Genomic DNA, 22,897 nt, shown 5'->3' with positions numbered 1-22,897 from the left:
CATCCCTAGCTGATTAATTTAATTAATCATCTATAGTCCTAATTGATAAATCAAATAAACCTATTATTTATCAATTAAATCCTATTCTTCTATCTAATTCCAAAAATCCCCATTTATTAAATAAATCTATTTGATAAGTAAAATCCTCAAATCCAAAAACCCCTAACCTATCCCTAATCCTCCATTTAGCCTAATCCACCCCATCCACCCATACTAAACTAGCTTAGCCACTAACTCACCCTCCCTCATTAATGCCATCCACTTTCACATCTCTAACATCTCATGCATAACAAGGAAATACTTCATGAAAAAACAAGGAAAGGCTTTCACTATACTGCACAAAATCAAGAAGCTTCAGATTTAAGGAATGTTGACATGCATTCAATAGTTTCAACTTCAGATATTTCTCTTTCAAATGATAGTGATTTACTTCCTTTGATTCACCCAAGTGATTTAGTAACAAATCAATCCAAAAATCATTTTGATCCCTTCTCCTTCAGCATTCACAAATAAATATGTTATTCAATTCTTTCCTACATGGAACCAAATATAACTTCAAAATCAAATACCAAATCAACTTTTGCTTGCTAGATCTTTTGCTGAACTCTGATACCAAAAATGATGCAGATTGATTTTAAAACCTTTAAAAAAATAAAATTGCACATGCATGCATGCAGATTTCATAAAAAAATTCTCAACAAAGGGTCAACATATAATGATGTTGCCCATTCAAATCTGTATTACAACCAGGTTTTCCTATAACATGATATGGGATAACAATACAACAAAAAATAAATGCATGAAACTAAAGAGAATCCTCCAATAGTTGATAAAGACTGTTGGAGGATCTTTAAAAAACCTCCATGCAAAGCCCACTCTCAAAACAATAGAGAGATCCTACTGATAAGGAATGAAAAGTAAGAAAATACTAAACTATTAAGATCTGACTTTTAGATTTCTCACAAAATGAAGATCTAAAAAAAAAAAAAAAAAATGCATGTATAATACTACACAATCACATCTATGCAACACTAGAAACTCAAGAAAATTATAGGAAAACTCAAGGACTTCATTCTATTCACTTTCTCCCAAAAAAAAAATCTCTCTCCAAAAAATCCCTCTTACAATATGCACTCTTTCTCTTTTTGAAAGACCTTCTAATGTAACTCCCAAGAAACCATCATAGCTTTCTTGTGGAAGTTACATTTTGAATGCCTACACATGATGCTTTAAGAATATTCATCATTTTCTTCCTTTTGATTTTTCGCATAAAACATTTTCAAAAATTAGAAACTTTTAACACGACCTAAATAAACTAAAATAAAATCATACCAATTCCTAAGTGGATAATTTTGGGGAGGCTTATAAGAATTCCACCTAAAAATTTCTACCACATTAAAAAAAAGACATTTACTTTAAAACATAAAACTCTAAACTCACATACTAACATTTCAAATTTCAGATTTTAAACTCAAATCTTTCTGATATTTGCTTTATGCCCTTGCATTTTAGTCATAGTGTAGGTTGTCTTCCTGTCACCACCAAACTTCCTATCACAATACAATTTTGAATTAATAATGTTGCATGCTATCTTCCTATTGCTACTAGACTTCTTGTCATAGACATGCTCCTGCACCAATCGAGAAAAGCACAAGGTCCACAAAAATCCAAGCTTGATACTCCTGCATCATGATATTTTGGAGTTGGTTCATATTGATTTATGTGGTTCTATTATAGTGCAAAGTTATGATGGTGACAATTACTTTATTCTATTTGTTGATAATTTCTCTACAATGATGACTGCAATGTTTATCAAAGGAAAATATGATGTGTTTTTAATGTTTAAGTGGTACTTGGTTAGAGTTGAAAAGGAAATAGGTAAAAGTCTAAAATGCCCAAGATTAGATAAAGGAGTTTAATACAATTTGAAATGATAAGGGAATCAAAAGACAAATGTTGGCACCAAGGAATCTACCAGAAAATGGGATAGATGAAAGAAGATATAGATCCATCATTGATAGTGAAAGACTATTGATGATGGAAAAGAATGTTTTACAAAAGTATTGGAGAGAAGCTGTAAGTATTGATATTTATACATTTAGCCTAGTTCAAGTCAAGAAAGGTACAAACAAAACCCTTTTGAACTTTGGTATGGCTATGCACCTAATGTTAAATATTTCAAAGCATTTGGAAAAAAATATTAAATATTGAAAGATTCAAGGAATGGAAAACTTGATGCAAAGAGTGATGAAGGTAGATTATTAGGATATTCCACTAACAACAAGGCATACAAGTGTTTGAATACTAACACTAACAAAATTGTGGAAATTGCAAATGTCAGAGTTGATGAATTTGCAAAAAATAATGAAGAAGAATGCAAGAATGAATTTTAAGATTACAAAAAAATTATATACATCTATGAAGGAGAACCAAGTACTTTACTTGAACAAGAGAAAGAATACGTCAAGCATCACTAGATAGGCACTTCTAATTTATAGTAGAGAAGGTCTACCAAGCCTCTACAAGATGTCAAACATTAGTCTATAGAGGATGAGTCACAAACAAAGGAAACTGAACATTAGAAAGAGGAAGTTGAGTTACAACACAAAATACTTGCATAAGATGAGAAACTTGGATCAAGTGACCTACAACAAGGAGAAAGAATATCTGCACTTTTTTGATCAAAATATGTAAGAATACACCACACACCTAATCAATCATTAGAGATAGAGATTCAAGAGTTATGACAAAAAAAAAGATGAAGAATGATACATGACTACTATGTGAGTTTGAGTCTAGAACAACTAATAATGCATTGGAGAATGAAGATTGGATTAGAGCCATGAATGAGGAGATTTATCAAATAGAGAAGAACAAAGAATGCACATTAGTAACCAGGCCAAAGTATAAGAATGTGATTGGAATGAAGGGGGTATTGAAAAAAAAGTTAAATGAGAAAGGTGATGTCACAAGGAATCAAGAAAAATTGGTTTGCAAGGGATATGCACAAGAGGAAGGAATTGGCTATGGAGAGACATTTTCTCTAGTTTCAAGGTTGGAAGAAATAAGAACATTAATTCATATGTTGCTTACAAATTATTCAATGTATATCAAATGGATGTCAAATCTACATTTTTGAGTGGAATATTGGAAGAGGAAATCTACATTAAACAACCTAAAGGATTTGTTGAATCTGGTAAGAAGAAAATGATATGTAAGTTTCAAAAAGCATTGTATGGTTTGAAACAAGCCCCTAGGGTATGGTATGAAAGATTACATGCATATTTGGTGACAATTGGTTTCACAAGAACTAATGATAATAACAATCTATACTTGAAAAGTGAATACAAGAATAGGATATTGTTATCTAAAATATTTGTTGATGATATAATATTTGGAGGAAAAAATTTAATGTGCATATTATTTGCTAATGAAATGAATAAATAATTTGAGATGTCACTGTTTGGAGAAATAAAAATATTTTTTGGTTTGCATGTCTATCAAAAGAAAGGAGATATACACAGTACACAATCAAACTATATCAAGGAGATACTAAATACCTTTGGAATGGAAGATTCAAGACTAGTTGGAACACATATGACTACTAGACATAAACTTTCAAAGAATAATGATTTTTTTGAAGTAAATCAAACATTGTATAGGTCAATGATTGACAAATTGCAATATGTTGTTCATAGCAGACCTAAAATTACATTAGCCATTGGAACTATTGCAAGATTTATTGATAATCCTAAGGAGAACCACATGATGGTTGTCAAAAGCATACTGAGATAACTAAAAGGAACAAATGACTATGGTTTATGGTGTAAGAAGAATGACAAGTTTGAGCTAAAAATTTACATTGATGATGATTGTGCTAGAAACATTGATGATAGAAAGAGTACACATGGAGGATCTTTATTCCTAGGCAAGGCATTGATTTCATGGAAAAGTAATAAAAAAATTTGCATTTCATAATCCGCAACAGAAGAATAATATGTTGTAACAACTATTAATTTCTCAAACATAGTGTGGATCAAACAATTATTGGAAGGTATGAAGGAGATTATTGAACTTGTGGTGATATGTTGTAATAAAATAAGTGCTACAAACATATATACAAATCCCATGATGGACACAAAGATAAAAAACATTGCAATCAAGTATCATTACTTAAGGGAATGCTCATTTAGTTATTTTCATGAGTTGTCTTGATTTCAATTTCTTTATTTATTTGGTTCCATTGGCTTTAATTACCCTTTAGTCTAAATTTTCCCTAGTATATATCTTGTAAAGGTGTTCTGAAAGCCCACCTATTCTTTAGCTTTCACTTGATAAAATTATTTTTCTTGGTTAGTTATGAACCTTTTGAAGTCTTTAAACTTTATCTCAAATCAATTCAGAATGGTTCAACACTACAAGAGCATTTCTTCCAATGAAAAGGGTGGGGGCCCAGAATGAGCATGTGGCATTGGTAAGTAAAGCTAAATTTTTTGGACTCCAACATCAGACCTTAGTATGTCTCCCAATGACATAAATATAATGGAGTACAAGTTGTGTGGAATAATTAAATGATAAGCACCCATAAATAATTACATAATGAAAGGTTTAGAAAAACAAGGAGGTTAACCAGTGGTATTGGAAACTATGATTGAGACAATTGTTATATTGTCATTGATGTCAAACCTTATTGGTATGATAGTTGCTATCTAAGTAGAGTGCTATATCAAGATGATTTATGGAGAGGATTTGAGAAGAAGGACAAAACAAAAGGAGCTAGAGGAAAGGTTGAGTTATGCAAAATTACAATGGAAACTTGAATAAGTTAGACTTTGACAAGATAAAGTGATTGTTTAATCATATTACAAGTGAAGAAGATAGTTGGACTAAACCCTAGAAGAAGTGATCAAAGAGTGACCAAATGCATAGGCGTGACCAAGAAAAAGAGTAGAAGATTAAAGAACTTGAAGTTTATTCTAACTGATTCTAGAGTTGACTGAGTGCCAATATAAGTTGAGAAAAATATAGTGTCAACCAAGCATCAATATTGATTGAGTGAAAGTTAATGCATCAAATAGAAAATTTAGTAGCGACCGAGTAATCTAGTGATGACCAATCATTAGAACATAGTTGTTAGATTGTGGTGACTAATTAGGAAAGTATTATACATACTTCATAAATTCTTTGGACCTCTGAATTTTTTTTTGGGGCCTCTTTTATCAAAATTTTGGGCCAACATGTAATTATTAATTATAATCCTAAAGTGGTAAAAATACTTGTATAAAAGGGCTTAGGGTTAGGGATTGTTTTATAAGGTGATGCAAAAATTGGTTCTTGTGATGGTATTGAGCTGTAAGGGATTATAGATTGTAATCACTAGATCATAAAATATTGGACTTGCTATTTGGTGGATGTAGCCCAAGGTTTGGGTGAATCACATTAAATCTTGGTGTCTTGTGTTCTTTTTTGTGTGATCTATTATTTTCTAATATTGGTTATATTTGCATGTAATTTTTATTTCTATCCATGGTTTAATCCTAACAAGTGGTATCAGAGCAAGGTTGTTTTTTAGTTATCCTCTACAGGAAAGTCTCATGGTTGAGTGGGAGTGATGGAAAATGAGGGTAACCTAAGGGTTGATAGGTTTAATGGGCAGAACTTTTAGTTATGGAAGATGAAAATGGAAGACTATCTTTATCAAAAGGATTTATGGAAGCTGTTGATGACATGAAGAAATAGAAGTTTTATTAGCCCTTTTTGTGAACATTTGTCTATAACATATTGAACTTTATCATCCTGTAGTATAAATCTTTTGAACTTTTGATGTATAAAGTATGGACATAGGGCATAAAATGATAATCAAAATTATATTTAAAAAGGGGTTCATTTTGTGGTAAAAATCTTTCTTCATGAATGTTCGATATGGGTAGATCTTCCTGCAGCTGAAGAGATTGCAAAAATTGTTAGTTGAATAATTAATGCCATTTCTTTATAAACTAATAAATGAAAATAAATGTTTGTAAAAAGTCTTGTGTGTATTAAATGTTGATCGCAGGTAACAAGCTAAGTGGGAGTTAAACAAACTACGAAGAAATAGTGCTAAGGCATTAATGACAATTAAGGAGAAGTGTTATGACACCATTGCAGCTAGAAGACTTGGCATCAAAGTTAGAAGGGACCTATTTTAATGAATAACCAAGCGAGACCTGATAAAATAGCTGAGCAAGGAAGCAAGCATCAAGGCAATCAGTTAAACATGCAATGCACGATACCTAGATTTTTGGAAAGCTATTTGAAGACAGATAAAATTCAAATCTAGCATTTGCTATGATCTATATTTGTGGGGAATTTAAGGGATAATTAATGTCTTTCAGATTGCATGTTTGAAGTCTTAAGTTGTAACTGAATTTCCTTCATGAGGAAGTCATAGTTTTAGGAGTTTGTTGTTCTTCCCTATAAATAAGACCTCGTCTATATCTATGAGATAGATAGTGAATAGACAGACAGAGTTGATAGACATCTTATTGTTTTCTAGGTTATTGTAATACTGTATATCAAATGAATACATGCCTTTGCTGAGTTTCTACATTTTTATCTGAGTTTGTCTTTCCTTCATTCTTTTGTGGGGGCCCATGTAGAAGGTGGAGTTTGCTTTAGTGAGTAGAAGTCAGACTCAGTTTTCTAAGTTAGAGTTAGAACTGCTCTTCTTGCAGCCACTAGAAATAGAACCGGTCACTATTCCTACAGTAGAAGGTGCATAGATGTATGGCTAAATACTTAGAATTTATTTCCAATTATTTGATAGTTGTCTTTACTTTGGATAATGTAGATTTCCTCAATGGTTATTGCATTCAAAGTAGTAGTGACTTTTAGTGAAAACTAGAGCATATACTTTGCAGACATCATCTCAAGCTCACGCTCCGGGATTGACATTTAATGAAAATAAGCATAGTACTTTGGTGGTAAGGGATGTCCAATCCTACAACTACAAGGGTGTTATATTGATTAGACATATTTTTGGCACCGTTGCCAGGGATGGTGTCGGTCTAGTATTTACTATTGAGTCATTTAGTTTCATTTTCAGCATTCTTGCATGCATAGAAGAAGATATCACCTTGGAAGATTTCTTCCCAACTTCAATCAGGAAGATCCTTTTTATCCCGACTCTAAAGAAAGAGAAGAGAGAGAAGAAGAACTATTTGAGAATGTATTTGTAGAAGTACTAGAACAAGTACAATCATTGACTACATCTAAAGAATCTTTTCATTTGAATAATCTTTTTGCTGAGCTAGAATATCAAGATAATCCATTAGCTCTAGTCATTTATCAGCCACCACTAGGACACCTACAAATGGTAGCAGCTTAGCCTACCTTTCCTTTTCCAATTCCTCCTCAGTAGGGTAATCAAAATTTGAAAAATATACCCTCAACTATCCTGCCTAAATTCTATGGCCTTATTACTGAAGATCCAAAAACTTTTCTCTTTGAGTTTGACATCCTTTGTCGAAGTTATGACTACACAACTGATGCCCATAAGCTGAAATTGTTTCCATCAACTTTAAAAGAAGCTGATTTGAGATGGTTCATGAGTTTAGGTGCCAATGCTATGACAAATTGGCCAATTATGAGTAATCTATTCCTTAATAAATATAAGGAATATTGCAGAGGCCATGATTTGAAAAGAGATGACATTTTTAAAATGACACAAAAGGAGGATGCGACTTTGGAGGACTATGTTGCCCAGTTCATGTTTAACCTACAACGCAACACACAACATCAGCTAAATGATGAGTCTCAAAAACATCTCTTTCTGAAAGGAGTACATGACAAGAGTATGGAAGCTTTAGACTTAATGGCTGGAGGTGACATTACATAGAAGATGTGGACTGAAATCTGAAATATTTGTTTGAACTATTCTAGAGAAACAACAAAAAAAGGATGAGGTTTGAGGGATTTACTCCAAAAGACTCATGGGATAGGAGTATCTAAGATAGAATTGTCAAACCTCTTGTCGAATTCCAAGCAAGACATCATTAATGATGTTGCTACACAATTGGATACCATGCAAGCACATAGGAAGAAGGAAGATGCTGATAGTATATTGGAAGAATATTTACCCCATTGGAGAGAAAATAAATGCAACTGCCAATGTAAGCCTATTGCTAGCGTGGAATCATAGCATGTGCCTACTGATTTCAAGGCAATTGATGAAGACAGGGAAGTCTTTTATGTTGCTCAATGAAGGCCATGGGCTCCAAGATCAGGTATTCCTCAAGACCCACTCCATAATTATGATAGTAATAGTCAATGGAAACAACAAGATGGTAATTATAATCATTGGCAGCAACCTTACCAAGGTTGGCAAAATCCTAACCAAGGTTGGCAGTAGCTTAACCAAGGGTGGCAGCAGCCTAACCAAGGATGGCAGTAGCCTAACCAAGGTTGGCACCAACCTCAGTAGGGTTGGCAGCAAACCAAGAATTGGCAGTAGCACCAGCAACAACCAACTTTGACTCAACCTCCTCAATAGCAAGCCTTAATGCCTCTTGCAGCCAATACAACTCCTCCAAAATAACCACAGTTACCTGCACAACCTACACCTAACCCTAATAGTGCAAAACCTTCAGCCCAGGAACAAAGTTATTCCATCACCCTGAATGATATCCATCTAAGATCTAGAACAATGCTTACCTCACCTCAGCAACCCATTATAACAGAAATAGATGATACAAATGCTGAGTTAGTTCAAGACACTGCCACCACTGTTTCTCTTGCAGCCAAAGCACCACCATTTCCTAGTAGGTTAACACAGCAAATATCGCAAAGTGAAAATCAAGCTGCACTAGATTTTCTTGAGAAACTTAAGCAAATGATGGTAAAGATTCCCTTACTTGATGCAATCAAGGAAGTACCTATATATTCAAAAGCCATCATAGAAGCCTGTGTTAAAAAACCAAGAAGGAAAAAGAAAGACCCAAAGACTATCCATGTCCTTGGACAACTTTTTGATCTTATGCTTGATAATTGCAAAATGCCTTAGTATGCAGACCCTGGCAGCCCAGTAGTAACCCTTACCATTCAAGGTGTACAAGTGCAGAATGTCTTAATACACCTAGGAGCATCCATCAATGTAATAACCAAGGAAGTAGTGTCCAAATTAAGCATCATTGGTCTTAGGTAGACCCTAACAATCTTGCAATTAGCAGATAGTTCTACCATCATTCCTAATGGTATGTTAGAAGATGTCACTGTCATATTACATTCATGGGAGTATCCAGTTGATTTTGTTGTACTCTCTCCAAAAACAAGTACTGGAGGCTACCCTATCATTTTAGGATGACCATGGTTAGCAACATCAGATGCTTATATTGCATGTCGATTAGGGAAAATGACTATTTTAGATGGAACAAACACTAAAAATTTGACCTTCTATTCTCCTACTCAGCCTTTGCTGCAGGATGATCAAGTTGTCTGGCCAAATATGGATGACTTTGATATGGACATAGATTCTATTTAGCAATTGATGATGATCTCATAAGACTCATTTGTAAACATTAAAGAGGAAGATGATGTCATTTCTTCTATCATAATGAATGAGTATGGAACACAACATGCGACATCTTCTACATAGGAGTGTGTCTTAGAAAGCATTTTGCCTTTATCTGATGAACTGCATTATTCCAAATCTGCACAGCTTATGCATTCACTCCTACCATATGAAATAGATTCACAACCAATTGTGCAAATTTCAATGGCTAAAAAAGTAGTCAAAACAATAATCATTCCAGGAAGAGAATTAAATATAAGAAAGTCCTTATCTCAGGTACAAGATCATGATACCCTGTAGCTATTACAAAAGCATCAGGATGCTTTTTCTTGGGAGTATATAGATATGAAAGGTTTCGATCCTACACTTTGTACCCATAGAATTTATATCAGTCCAGATTATAAACTTGTGCAACAACCTCAATGTAGGATAAACCCAACATTAAGGGATATTGTCAAAAAAAAATTGCAAAAGTTACTCAATGCTGGCTTCATATATCCTATTTTCGATAGCCAATGGGTGTCATCATTGGTCATTGTTCCCAAAAAGGGGGGAAAATGGTGAGTCTACATAGATTATAAAGAACTTAACTTGGCTACCAAAAAGGATAATTTTCCATTGCCTTTTATCGATCAAGTTCTTGATAATCTTGCAGGAAAAAAATACTTTTCATTCTTAGATGGGTTTAGTGGTTACAATCAAATCTAGATAGCACCAAAAGATCAGGACAAGACAACATTCACATGTCCATGGGGAACATTTGCTTATTTAATCCTACCATTTGGTTTGTGCAATGCACCCACAACCTTCCAAAGAGCTATTATTAGCATTTTTTTTGACATATCTACAGATTGTTTAGAAGTATATATGGATGACTTCACCACATATGGGTAAACATTTGAAGAAGCCAAGAAAAACTTGGACAAGGTTTTACAAAGATGCAAAGACTACAATTTGTCTTTAAATAGCGAAAAGTGCTTTATGATGATGCAAGAAGGAGTGGCCTTGGGACACTTTATTTCTCCTAAAGGAATTGAAGTAGATCCAACAAAAATAGAAGTCATACATACATTAGCTGTACTAGCCAAATTGAAAGAAGTTAGGAGTTTTTTAGGACATGTGGGATATTATCGGCATTTTATCAAAGATTTTAGTCAAATTGCAACACCCTTATACAAATTGCTTCGAAAAGATGCAGAGTTTGTATGGGATTCAGAGTGTACAAAAGCTTTCCTATAGCTTAAGGAATTCCTCTCAATAGAACTAGTGCTTCGAGGACCAAATTGGGAGTTACCTTTTCATATACACATAGATGCTTCAGATCAGGCCATTGGAGTGGTACTTGGCCAAAAGATAGATTCAGTAGAACATGCAATTTACTATATCAGCAAAAATCTTCAAGGAGCTAAGTATAATTACACAGTAACAGAGAAAGAACTGCTTGCTGTAATTTATGCTCTAAATAAATTTAGACATTACATTATAGGATACCAAATATTTATACATACATATCACTTTGCTATCAAATATCTGATGAACAAACCAGCAATCTCTGGATGATTGGCTCAATGGTTGTTACTAATGCAAGAATTTGACATCACCATTATTGAAAAACTAGGAAAAGAAATTATTGTAGCTGATTTCTTGTCTCATCTTCAAACACCTGATGATCCTATAGCCATAGAAGATAGCTTTCCTGATGAACATCTCTTCCTTTTGTCAACACAAAACCTTTGATATGCTGACATTGCCAACTATCTAACTACTGGAAAAAATCCTTCTCATTTTTCTGCAAAAGAAAAATGATTGTTGGCAGAAAAGAGTTTTAATTTCTCATGGATCTCAAGATTCATGTTTTATACTGGACCAGATCAGGTAACACGACGATGTCTTAGAGAAGATGAAACATATGATGTTCTTCATGCTTGTCATGATGAGCCCTGTGGTGGACACTTTACTAACAAATATACTGCATTAAAGATTCTGAATACAGGTTATTATTGGCCTACACTTCTCAAAGATGTGGCTCAATATACCAAAAAATGTGATAAATGTCAAAGAATGGGTAGACCAAAAAAAAAAGGTGAAATGCCCCTGCAACCACAGATAGTAGTAGAACCATTTGATAAATGGGGAATTGATTTTTTTGGCCCTATTGAACCCCCATCAGAAGGGAAAAGTTACATATTGGTTTGCACTAATTATGTTACTAAGTGGGCTGAAGCAAAAACCATGAAGTGTCCCTATGACAATAATGTTGCAAAGTTTTTGTATGAATGTATCTTTACTAGATTTGGTGTTCCAAGAGAATTACAATCATATCAAGGGCCTCAGTTCACATCTAACCTAGTAGCAGCACTCATGGAGGAATATAAAATTCAGCATGGCAAATCATCTCCATATCATCCACAAGCCAATTGATAGGTAGAAGTAACAAATAGAGAGCTGGAACATATTCTCACTAAAATAGTATCTTTGCATCATAGATATTGGGCAGATAAACTTCCTGAAGCCTTATGGGTGTATAGAACAACATGGAAATCCACTACTGGGTTTACACTTTTCCAACTCCTATATGGGAAGACAACTATTATGCCTATTTAATTTGAACATAAAACTCTGCAGACAGCTTTGGAACTTGATATTACCCTTCCTGCAGCACAACAAGATTGCATTCTGCATCTCAATGAGTTGGATGAATGGAAAAAATTAGCTCTTCATAACATAGAATTAATTCAAAGTCAAAGGAAGCAATGGCATGAAAAATTCATTAAAGACAGAGAATTCTTTGTTGGTGATTGGGCACTCCTATATGATTCACGATATCAGCATCACCAAGGAAAATTTCAAACTTGATGGCTTGGTCCCTATGAAATCATTACAATTTTTAACAATGGAGTAGTTCAACTATCAGCAATTGATCCAATTAAATTCAAACTCCTAGTTAATAGGCATTGCCTGAAGTTATATCATAAACCAGCAACCAGGGAAGAATTTTGATGGGGGCACGACCCAAGAACAGAATGGACACAATAGAAAAGGGAAATTATATTAACTAAGAAAATAAGCTAGTACAAATAGTACAGAGAAAATAAACTTCAGAACATGCCCTAAGGGCTTACAATAGCATAAATCTGGAGAATATTTCTCCTTTTAGCACCTCCTCTCAAACTCCACTCCGAACTGCCTTTTACAATGCCAGAAATCTCCTTAAATAGACCTCGGAGGGTTAAGGACTAGGAGTACATTCTAGAAAGTGCTAGTAGGCATCCACTAACAAAATAGAAGGTTCCAGAAGCTGCGTTAGAAGTCGGTGCAAATCTAGAAGAATCCAGAAACGGTAGCCGAACTTCCGGGAGGCATAACTTTTGAACCGTAGCTTCGATTGACGAACCGTTTACATTTTTGGAAAGCTCTCGAAGCGCTCTATAGCCTTCTGGATGATCTTTGCTTGTCTCCCATTTTTTGACCCTTTTTGAGGTCATTTAATGCCCCAAACCTGACTTTGAAGCATTCTTAGGAGGTCTCCAAAATTCGAAAAACTGCCATAACTTTCAAACCGTGGGGCCTATTGACCTGATTCTTTTTCTGGAATGCTCTAAATCATGATTACATTCATCTGGCCAATTCACACCTTCTAGTTTACTCAAATGATGGCCCAAATACATGCTCCTATTTTTTTGGGATTTTCAAATGCACTGATAGTTGAACTATGAGAGTTGGAACCTTTATTTGAGCCAAATGGGTATCCAAAAATGTAAAGACATGAAATAGAAACTAAGTCTAAGTACATTTTTTTTTGGGTGACACAGGATTTCCCTTATACCTCTGGATGCTCCTGCATCAGACAGCCAGGGTAGATAGAAAAGTGACCCTGTCACTTTATGGATGGTAGAGGAAATCTCAAATAGGAAACCTCAGCTACTGAAATCCAAGTTGAGTCCTCGATCGGTCGTCCTTTCCATTTGACCAAATACTCTTCATACTACCTGTTTCTGGTACTCCTACCCACACGATGATCTAGAATGTCTTCTATCTCCTCCTTCTTAGAAGCAGGAATTGGACATGGCTCTAAAACCAGCTCCTCATCTGCACCATCATCATGATACTCTGTTAAATCTGCAATGTTGAAAATGGGAGAAATGTGAATACCATTTGGCAGCTCCACCTCATATGCATTTCCTGAGTTATGTTTCTTCAAAATTTTGCAGGGGCCAAATTTCTTCATTTTCAGCTTGTTGTAAGTACCAAATGGAAATCTTTCTTTTCGTAAGTGCACCATGACAAGATCCCCTACTTGGAATTCCTTATGTCTTCTCCTTGCATCAGCCCTAGCTTTATACTCTTGATTCATCTTGATAATGTGTGCTTGAACCTCCACATGTAGACGCTTGATGTGTTCAGCAAATTCCTCAGCTTCAACACTTGTTCTCTCCCCTTGTTCTATCTTCCTCAATTCTGGTGCAGTCCTTGGGCTATTTCCTTATACAATTTGAAATGGTGATTTTCCAGTACTCCTATTTACAGAGTTATTATAAGAAAACTCTGCCTGTGGTAGAATCAAATCCCATCCCTTGGGCTTATCTCCAACTAAACATCTCAGCAAATTGCCCAGACTTCTATTTACCACTTCTGTTTGGCCATCATACTGTGGGTGATGCGTGGAACTGAATTTCAAGTCTGTTCTCAACTTCTTCCACAATGTCCTCCAGAAATACCCCACAAATTTAGTATCTCTATCAGAAACTATACTCCTTGGAAGACCATGTAGTCTTACCACCTCTTTGAAAAACAAGTCTGCAATATGGACAACATCATGAGTTTTGTGGCATGGAATGAAATGTGCCATTTTGGAGAACCTATCAACCACCATGAATATTGAGTCATTACCCCTTTGTGTCCTTGGCAATCCAAGAACAAAATCCATACTTATGTCCTCCCATGGCCTTGATGGAATAGGCAATGGCTGATATAGGCCAGTATTTTGACTAAACCCCTTGGCAACTTGACAAACCTGGCAACTCTGTACAAACTTCTTCACATCTTGTGTAATTTGAGGCCAAAAATAATGTTCTCTAAGAATGGCAATGGTCTTATCTCGACCAAAATGTCCTGCCATCCCTCCACTATGTTTCTCCTTAATCATATTTTCCCTCATGAAACTCCTTGGAATGCACAATTGACTACCTTTGAACAACATGCCATCCTGAATCAAATAGTCTAACCACTTGGTTCTATCTACAACAATAGGTTCTTTACAAGCTTTCCATGCTTCAACAAAATTAGGATCCTCGGGGTACAAATTCTTGAGTTCATCAAACCCAACTACTTCAACCTGCATTGTTGTAAGCAACAACTGTCTCCTACTTAGCGCATCTGCAACCCTGTTATATTTTCCACTTCTATGCTTCAACACAAATGTATAACTCTGCAAGAATTCTACCCACTTCATATGCCTTTGATTCAATTTACCTTGGCTATTTAGGTACTGTAATGCTTGATGATCAGTATACAAAACAAATTCCTTTAGCAATAAATAATGCCTCCATTTCTTTAAGGCCTGAACTATTGCATAGAACTCTTGATCATAAACAGAATACTTCTTCTTTGCATCATTCAATTTTTTACTAAAATATGCAATAGGCTTACCTTCTTGGCTTAATACAGCCCCAATAGTACTACCACTAGCATCACAATCCACCTGGAATACTTTTCTAAAATCTGGAAGTGCCAACACAGGCTGTTCAGTCACCTTCTTCTTTAGCAATTCAAAACTTCTCGCAGCTGCTGCAGTCCATTTGAACTCTTTTCTATCCCCTCTTATTGTATCAGTTAGGGGTGCACATATGCCACTGAAATTCTTAATAAACTTCCTATAAAAACTAACCAAACCATGAATTGATCTTACCTCAGTAGCAGACCTTGGAGTAGGCCATTCCAAGATGGTTTTTACCTTCTCTGGATCCATTTTGAGACCTTCAAGTGATATAACAAATCCCAAATAGACTAACTCCCTTTTTGCAAAGACACACTTCTTTAGATTAATTAACAGTTTCTCTTCCCTTAGCCTTTCAAGGACACTACGAATATGTAGTAAATGTTCTTCCAAAGTCTTGATGAAAATTAAAATATCATCCAAATAGACAATAACAAATTTTCCCAAGAACTTCTTAAGTACCTCATTCATGAGCCACATGAAGGTGCTTGGGGTGTTCGTCAATCCAAAGGGCATGACTAACCACTCATAAAGACCCTCCTTGGTCTTGAAGGCTATTTTCCACTCATCTCCTTTTCAAATCCATATCTGATGATAGCCACTCTTCAGATCTATCTTTGTGAAGTACTGAGCTCCACTCAAGTAGTCCATAAGATTATCCATCCTTGGTAAAGGAAACTGGTACTTGATGGTTATCCTATTTATAGCTCGGGAATCTGTACACATCCTCCACTCTCCATCCTTCTTTGGTGTGAGTACTGCGGGTACTGCACATGGACTGAGGCTCTCTCGAATCAAGCCCTTCCTCAATAGCTCCTGAACCTGTCTATTTAGCTCCTCTGTTTCAGTAGGAGTCATCTTGTGAGCAGCCTTGTTAGGCAAACTAGCTCCTAGAATCAGATCTATCTGATGACTGATTTGCCTTACTAGTGGCAATCCATCTGGAACATTATCAGAGATAATATCTCCAAATTCTCCTAGTAAATCTGAAACTTCAAATGGTATTTCACTACTACCTTCTTTATCTTTCCTAGGAATCAAAGCATAGCACATACGCTGATGTTTCATGCCATCTAAAAACTTCCTTCCATCAACAAGACAAATCCTAGCACTGCTACATACCTCTTCACCTTCCTTTTTCATGGGTTTCAATTTGTGGCGAACTCCATCCTTTGTCAGAGAGTATGTGTTTGCATGTCCATCATGTATTGCATGTCTATCAAACTGCCATGGTCTACCCAACAATAGATGGCAAACATCCATCGAAATAACATCACAGAGAACTTCATCATGGTAACTCCCAATTTTGAATTTTACTAAACATTGTTCACTTACCAAGACCTTATGATCATCTTTTACCCAAAAAATTTGATAGGGCTGGGGATGTTTCTCCCTCTTGAGCTTCAGCTTAGAGACCATCTCTTTTGATACCAAGTTATCAGTGCTACCACTATCAATGATCACATCACAACATTTATCCTCACACTTGCATCTAGTACAAAACAAACTCCTTCGTTGTCCTGGTTCATTCTCACCACTTAGTAGGACTCTTTCATTTACCAAGGTCTCTCCTCTTTCTGCATCCTTTGAATGTGATGATTGTGCATCCTCATCCACATGAGCAACCCTAGCTTGGCCCTCAGCTCTCCTATCTGTCCTTCCTTGTCGTTGAGGGCATTCAAAGGCACGATGACCTTCTTCATTGCAATGGAAACAGGTTCCATGGAAGCCTCCTCTTCCTTGTCCACGTCCTTTACCTCTTCCTCTTTGATTTCCAAAGTCTTGATCATGGGAGCGGTTGAAACCCTCATTCCTCTGGTTTCTGCTAGTACCCACATCTTCATTTTTCTTTTGGGTTTCATTGCGGCCTCTAGATGATCTACTGCTTCCCCTTCCTCCTTGACCGCACCCTCTTTTTATTCCTTCAAATCTTTTATTCAGCTTCTCTTCAACTCATAGGGCAAACTGGTATGCCTCTTCAACGCTGATCATTCTTACCAGACTTAATTCCTCCTAGATGCTAGGTCACAACCCACTGATATAATGAGCAACCTTCTCCTTATTTGCTTCTGCATGCCCCGCTCTAATCAAGAGTCGGTAAAAATCCTCTGTATATTCTTGGAGTGATCTTCCTGCTTGCTTTAACCCATGCATCTTCTTAAATAGATCAAGCTCGTAGTCTACAGGAATGAACTGCTTCTTCAATTTTTCCACCATGCGATCCCATCTTGTGATCTTCTCCTTTCCTCTTCTAAGTCTTTCTAGTTGACCCTCTTGCCACTAGATTTTGGCATGGCCTTTTAGTTTGGCCTTTGCAAACTTAACCCTATCTGGGTCCCTTATATCCTCATACTCAAAGTATTCTTCCAGTTCATTGATCCAATCGATCAACTCATCTGGTTTCAGATTTCCTGAAAATATACCCACTTCAATTGTCGATCTTTTCCCAAACTTAGTAATGGCCCTAAAAAGCCTTTCCTCTACAGGATTCAGAACTTCCCCATCTTCTTCCTCTTCTGGTCCCATTACTTCCTCTTCATTGTCATCCTCACTGTTGTCACCTGCGGCAACATTTGCTCCTCTACGAAGCTCCTCTTGCAATGCTTGTACCTGCCTCTGGAGGGCTCTAACCTCCTTAGGATCAATAGCTCTAGCCCTTCCACCATGCTCTCTTCATGGAGGCATCTTCTAACTCAATCCCACAACCACACAGTCTTGGTGCAAACTGCCTCACAGTCAGCACTCTGTCTACACACTCAGGAAAACCTACTCTGATACCACTTGATGGGGACACAACCCAAGAACAGAATGGAACCAACAGAAAGGGAAAATTATATTAACTGAGAAAATAAGCTAGTACAAATAGTACAGAGAAAATAAACTTCAGAACATGCCCTAAGGGCTTACAATAGCATAAATCTGGAGAATATTTCTCCTTTTAGCACCTCCTCTCAAACTCCACTCTGAATTGCCTTTTACAATGCCAGAAATCTCCTTAAATAGACCCTGGAGGGTTAAGGACTAGGAGTACATTCTAGAAAGTGCTAGTAGGCATCCACCAAAAAAATAGAAGGTTCCAAAAGCTGCATTAGAAGTCGGTGCAAATCTAGAAGAATCTAGAAATGGTAGCCGAACTTTTGGGAGGCATAACTTTTGAACCGTAGCTTCGATTGATGAACTGTTTACATTTTTGGAAAGGTCTCAAAGCACTCTATAGCCTTATGGATGAGCTTTTCTCATCCCCCATTTTTTGACCCTTTTCGAGGTCATTTAATGCCCCAAACCTGACTTTGAAGCATTCTTAGGAGGTCTCCAAAACTCAAAAAATTGCCATAACTTTCAAACCGTGGGGCCTATTGACCTGATTCTTTTTTTGGAATGCTCTAAATCATGATTACATTCATTTGGCCAATTCACACCTTCTAGTTTACTGAAATGATGGCCCAAATACATGCTCCTATTTTCTCAAGATTTTCAAATGCACTGATAGTTGAACTATGAGAGTTGGAACCTTTATTTGAGCCAAATGGGTATCCAAAAATGTAAAGACATGAAACATAAACTAAGTCTAAGTACATTTTTTTTTGGGTGACACAGGATTTCCCTTATACCTCTAGATGCTCCTGCATCAAATTTCTTCAATAGTTCACCACAATAGAAACATCTCTTCCTGTAGCCACTTCATTTGAGGCTCAAAATCAGATGCCTATAGCCCCTTGAATTTATTTTCAAGGCCTTCATAATAAAAAAGTTTTGCACTCATGCAAAAATTCATTCCTTTTCCACATCATTCCATCCCATCTTCTTGTCTTTCCATCATCATTCCATCTCACTTTCTTTCTCTAATAAGGAACTTCTTAGTTCATCCTTCCTATTGCACCTCAGGTCAGTCATACTCACCCCCTTTGCATTTATTTACTTTATTATTTATTTAGGAAAGCATGATATTTCAATTTTTAGAATTTGCGATCTTTACAGTCTAGTGGGACCTGGTCTCTGCTAGGTTGGGGGAGGGGAAATCAAAATCATGAATGCAAAATCAAGAAAATCTTAAGTTAGCATATAGGATGTACAGGGGAGGCTCATTTTAGTAATGAGCTGGCAACCCTTTGTACTTCCAAAATGTGTGAAATAATATTAAATCATGATTTTGTATAACTCCTCATTAATATGGTGTATGTTTTATAGCACGATCTTTATTCCCATTATGATTTGGTGATTAAAATGCCATCATGAAGTACTGAAAGATGTGATGTTTAGAAAATATTGAAGAATTGCAATTTCCCTCTATAGAAACCCCTGTAGCTATCATCGCCCATACTCTCAAAATCATTTTTAGTGAATTTTCTTGTGCTGGCATTTTTTTTTTCAAAAATATGGGTGGAGAACCTCAACGGCATGAACTAGCAGATCACAGAGTCTTACTGGTAGACCCAAAAACATGTAGTTTGTTTCAACAACAAGGATGGCTGGCTTATTGTCTTAGTTTGAAGCAGTTTGATCAAGAAATTGCGCTCCAATTTCATAATACATTGAAGGATGGATATGCAACTGTTAAGGGAATTTGGGTAGAATTCACCAAAGAAATAGTGGCAAAAGTTTTTGGCTTACCCACAAATGGAGAACGTTGGACAAAGGATATGGATGCACGACAAGCAAAAGAGCAATTCTCAGTACCAGGAGATCCTTGACTAGAGGAAAATAAAAAGTAAGGTAAATTACGATTATCTCTCCCTTTGTAATTCATCCACCCTACTGAATTTATCATAAGATATTTTACCTGTAAAGGAAGATATTCCTATTTGCATGCTGTTCATTTCAAAATTCTGAGTGGTTTGTGGCATGGGGATTGTCCTATAAATCTTCCAAGTTTCTTTTATAATATCATCAAAAGGCAAGCTACCTATGTACAGCAAGGCAAAACCTAGTTGGTATCCCACCATTGCTTGATTAGGGCTATAATTGAAAAGGAGTTGACTAGGTAGCACTTGGGAACATGGGATGATTTTGTAAAGCTAAGGTCAGATGGACCTAAAAGAGGTGGACCTAAAGGGCAAGGAGTAGGGACAAGAGAGAAAACTGTTGTAGGAGTCAAGAAAGTAGTATATAGAATGGCTCAAGGAGCTTTGGCTTTTGCTTCTATGCCTAAAATTGTAAAAAGGAAAATTTTGACCATAGAAGCCTCAACTTCTAGGAAGAGAAAATCACGCACAGTTACCGTAGAGAAAGGTTCAGAAAAAGTATCTCCAGTATCACAAGAACCTGCACTTAACCCAAATAAAGGGAAATCTATTGATAAGGGCAAGAAACCAATTTCTACTCCACAATGAGTCACCAGAATGTCTGGGGTAAATTTAAGAACTGAACCTCCTGCACCACCTGCTGAGCCTCCTATACCACCTATTGATATTGAAAATCTAGTACCTACAGCTACACAGTCACCAAAGCACACAACACCTACTCCTGAACATAAAAATAATCCTAAGGAAATTCTCGCAAAATTGAATAGTCCTATTAATGTTGATAGTGACACAGAGTCCTCAGAGGAAATAGTGTCAGGATTTGAACAACCAGCGGGGGAAACTAATAATCTACCATCAGAAGAATATCCATCTCTTGCACAAGAAATCGTTCAGGAAATTGTTGAAACATTTCAAGATCAAACAACTATTGCACCCCATCTTGCAGCCATTGCCCCTTCAGAAAAAGTTGATAACACTGTTGCCTATCAAAATAAAGTTAAAAGGCAAAATTCTCAGGATGACAGAGCTGCTGACCACCATCATCTTGAGTACTACCTTGAAGATTATAGATCTATTGTTCGTCTTCATAAACCACCGAACATTTCCACTCCGTTAATAGCCAACTTTAATTTGTACCAAAAATTTCAATGGGAGAAATAAAATTGGTATTTAGAGAAGAAACAAATGCTTATAACTATTAGGGAACAAGCATAGCAAATTGAAGAAAAGGATAATGAAATTAAGATCCTGTAGCAACGTGTCACAAAGATCATAGAGCTCATTCCAGAGCTTATAAATTGTAGGTCCCCATCTCTAGTTTACACACTATTCCTAAAGGAGCAAATGATTAATTTTCAATTGTCTCAAATTACTTGGGGGTTGAACCCTTCTTTACATACTCCTCAAGAATTTTATGCAACATTCAATTCAGTTCCAATGACTCTGAAGAATCTCCTTTGTGAATTATATGTTCATAATCTTGTTGTACTAGATGATAAAGATTGGAATTCATTGTTATATGTGGGAGATGTACAGTTTAGGGCCGTTATGCCATGGATGTAGAATGAGATCAGTCAAGAGAACCAGGCTACTCCCTATAGGGAAAAAGAAATGTTTGAACCATTGTACATTCAACCAAAAATACAAAACACTTACAGAGTATTCTTCGATTGTCTTTTCGTTAACAATAATCGAAGTGCTGCTACCAAAATCCACCCTGTCCATGAACAGGCATTTCTGGATTGGGAGCAACATTGTTCTGCAAATGTCCCTAATGCTATGCAAGCTTCTCTTCAAAGATGGATTTGATTGCCAGAAGACCTAAAAACTAGGGAGTTGCACTCTCCCCAAAATCTAGAATTAGCCATCAGCAGGATGTCCAAGTATCTGACATTGGGCAGAAATTAGAAAAATTATTGGGTACCTCTTCATTTCCAACAACCAATACTTTTGCATCCTATGCTTGGAAAATATGATTTGTTTGCTAAATATAACATGACTACTGAAGAAAAATAATGGGAAAGGTTGAAACAAAATCATGGATATTTCAATTACAGAACTCATGAATCAAGGGAGAAAATCGCCAATGACCTCAGACTACGGATGAGGATCAGAAACCTATAGATGCTGAAGGGACTAGCCTTAGGACGGTTGGGGGAAAAAATGATGACATGAAGAAATAGAAGTTTTATTAGCCCTTTTTGTGAACATTTTTCTATAACATATTGAACTTTATCATCCTTTAGTATAAATGTTTTGAACTTTTGATGTATAAAGTATGGACATAGGGCATAAAATGATAATCGAAATTATATTTAAAAAGGGGTTCATTTTGTGGTAAAAATATTTCTTCATGAATGTTCGATATGGGTAGATCTTCCTACAGTTGAAGAGATTGCAAAAACTGTTAGTTGAATAATTAATGCCTTTTCTTTATAAACTAATAAATGAAAATAAATGTTTGTGGGAAGTCTTCTGTGTATTAAATGTTGATTGCAGGATACAAGCTAAGTAGGAGTTAAACAACCTATGAAGAAATAGCGCTAAGGCATTAATGACAATTAAGGAGAAGCATTATGACATTGTTGTGGCTAGAAGACTTGGCGGCAAAGTCAGAAGGGACCTATTTTAATGAATAACCAAGCAAGACCTGATAAAATGGCTGAGCAAGGAAGCAAGCATCAAGGCAATCAGCTAAACATGCAATGCACGATACTTGGATTCTTGGAAAGCTGTTTGAAGACAGATAAAAGAGAAAATCTAGCATTTTCTATGATCTATAGTTGTGGGGAATTTAAGGGATAATTAATGTCTTTTAGATTGCATGTTTGCAGTCTTAAGTTGTAATTGACTTTCCTTCATGAGGAACTCATAGTTTTAGGATTTTTTTGT

The sequence above is a fragment of the Cupressus sempervirens genome, chromosome 11 (genome assembly GCF_028749045.1).
Source record: "Cupressus sempervirens isolate cs-2001-9-10 chromosome 11, ASM2874904v1, whole genome shotgun sequence".
Taxonomy (NCBI): Eukaryota; Viridiplantae; Streptophyta; class Pinopsida; order Cupressales; family Cupressaceae; genus Cupressus; species Cupressus sempervirens.
This window is presented reverse-complemented; position numbering follows the sequence as displayed.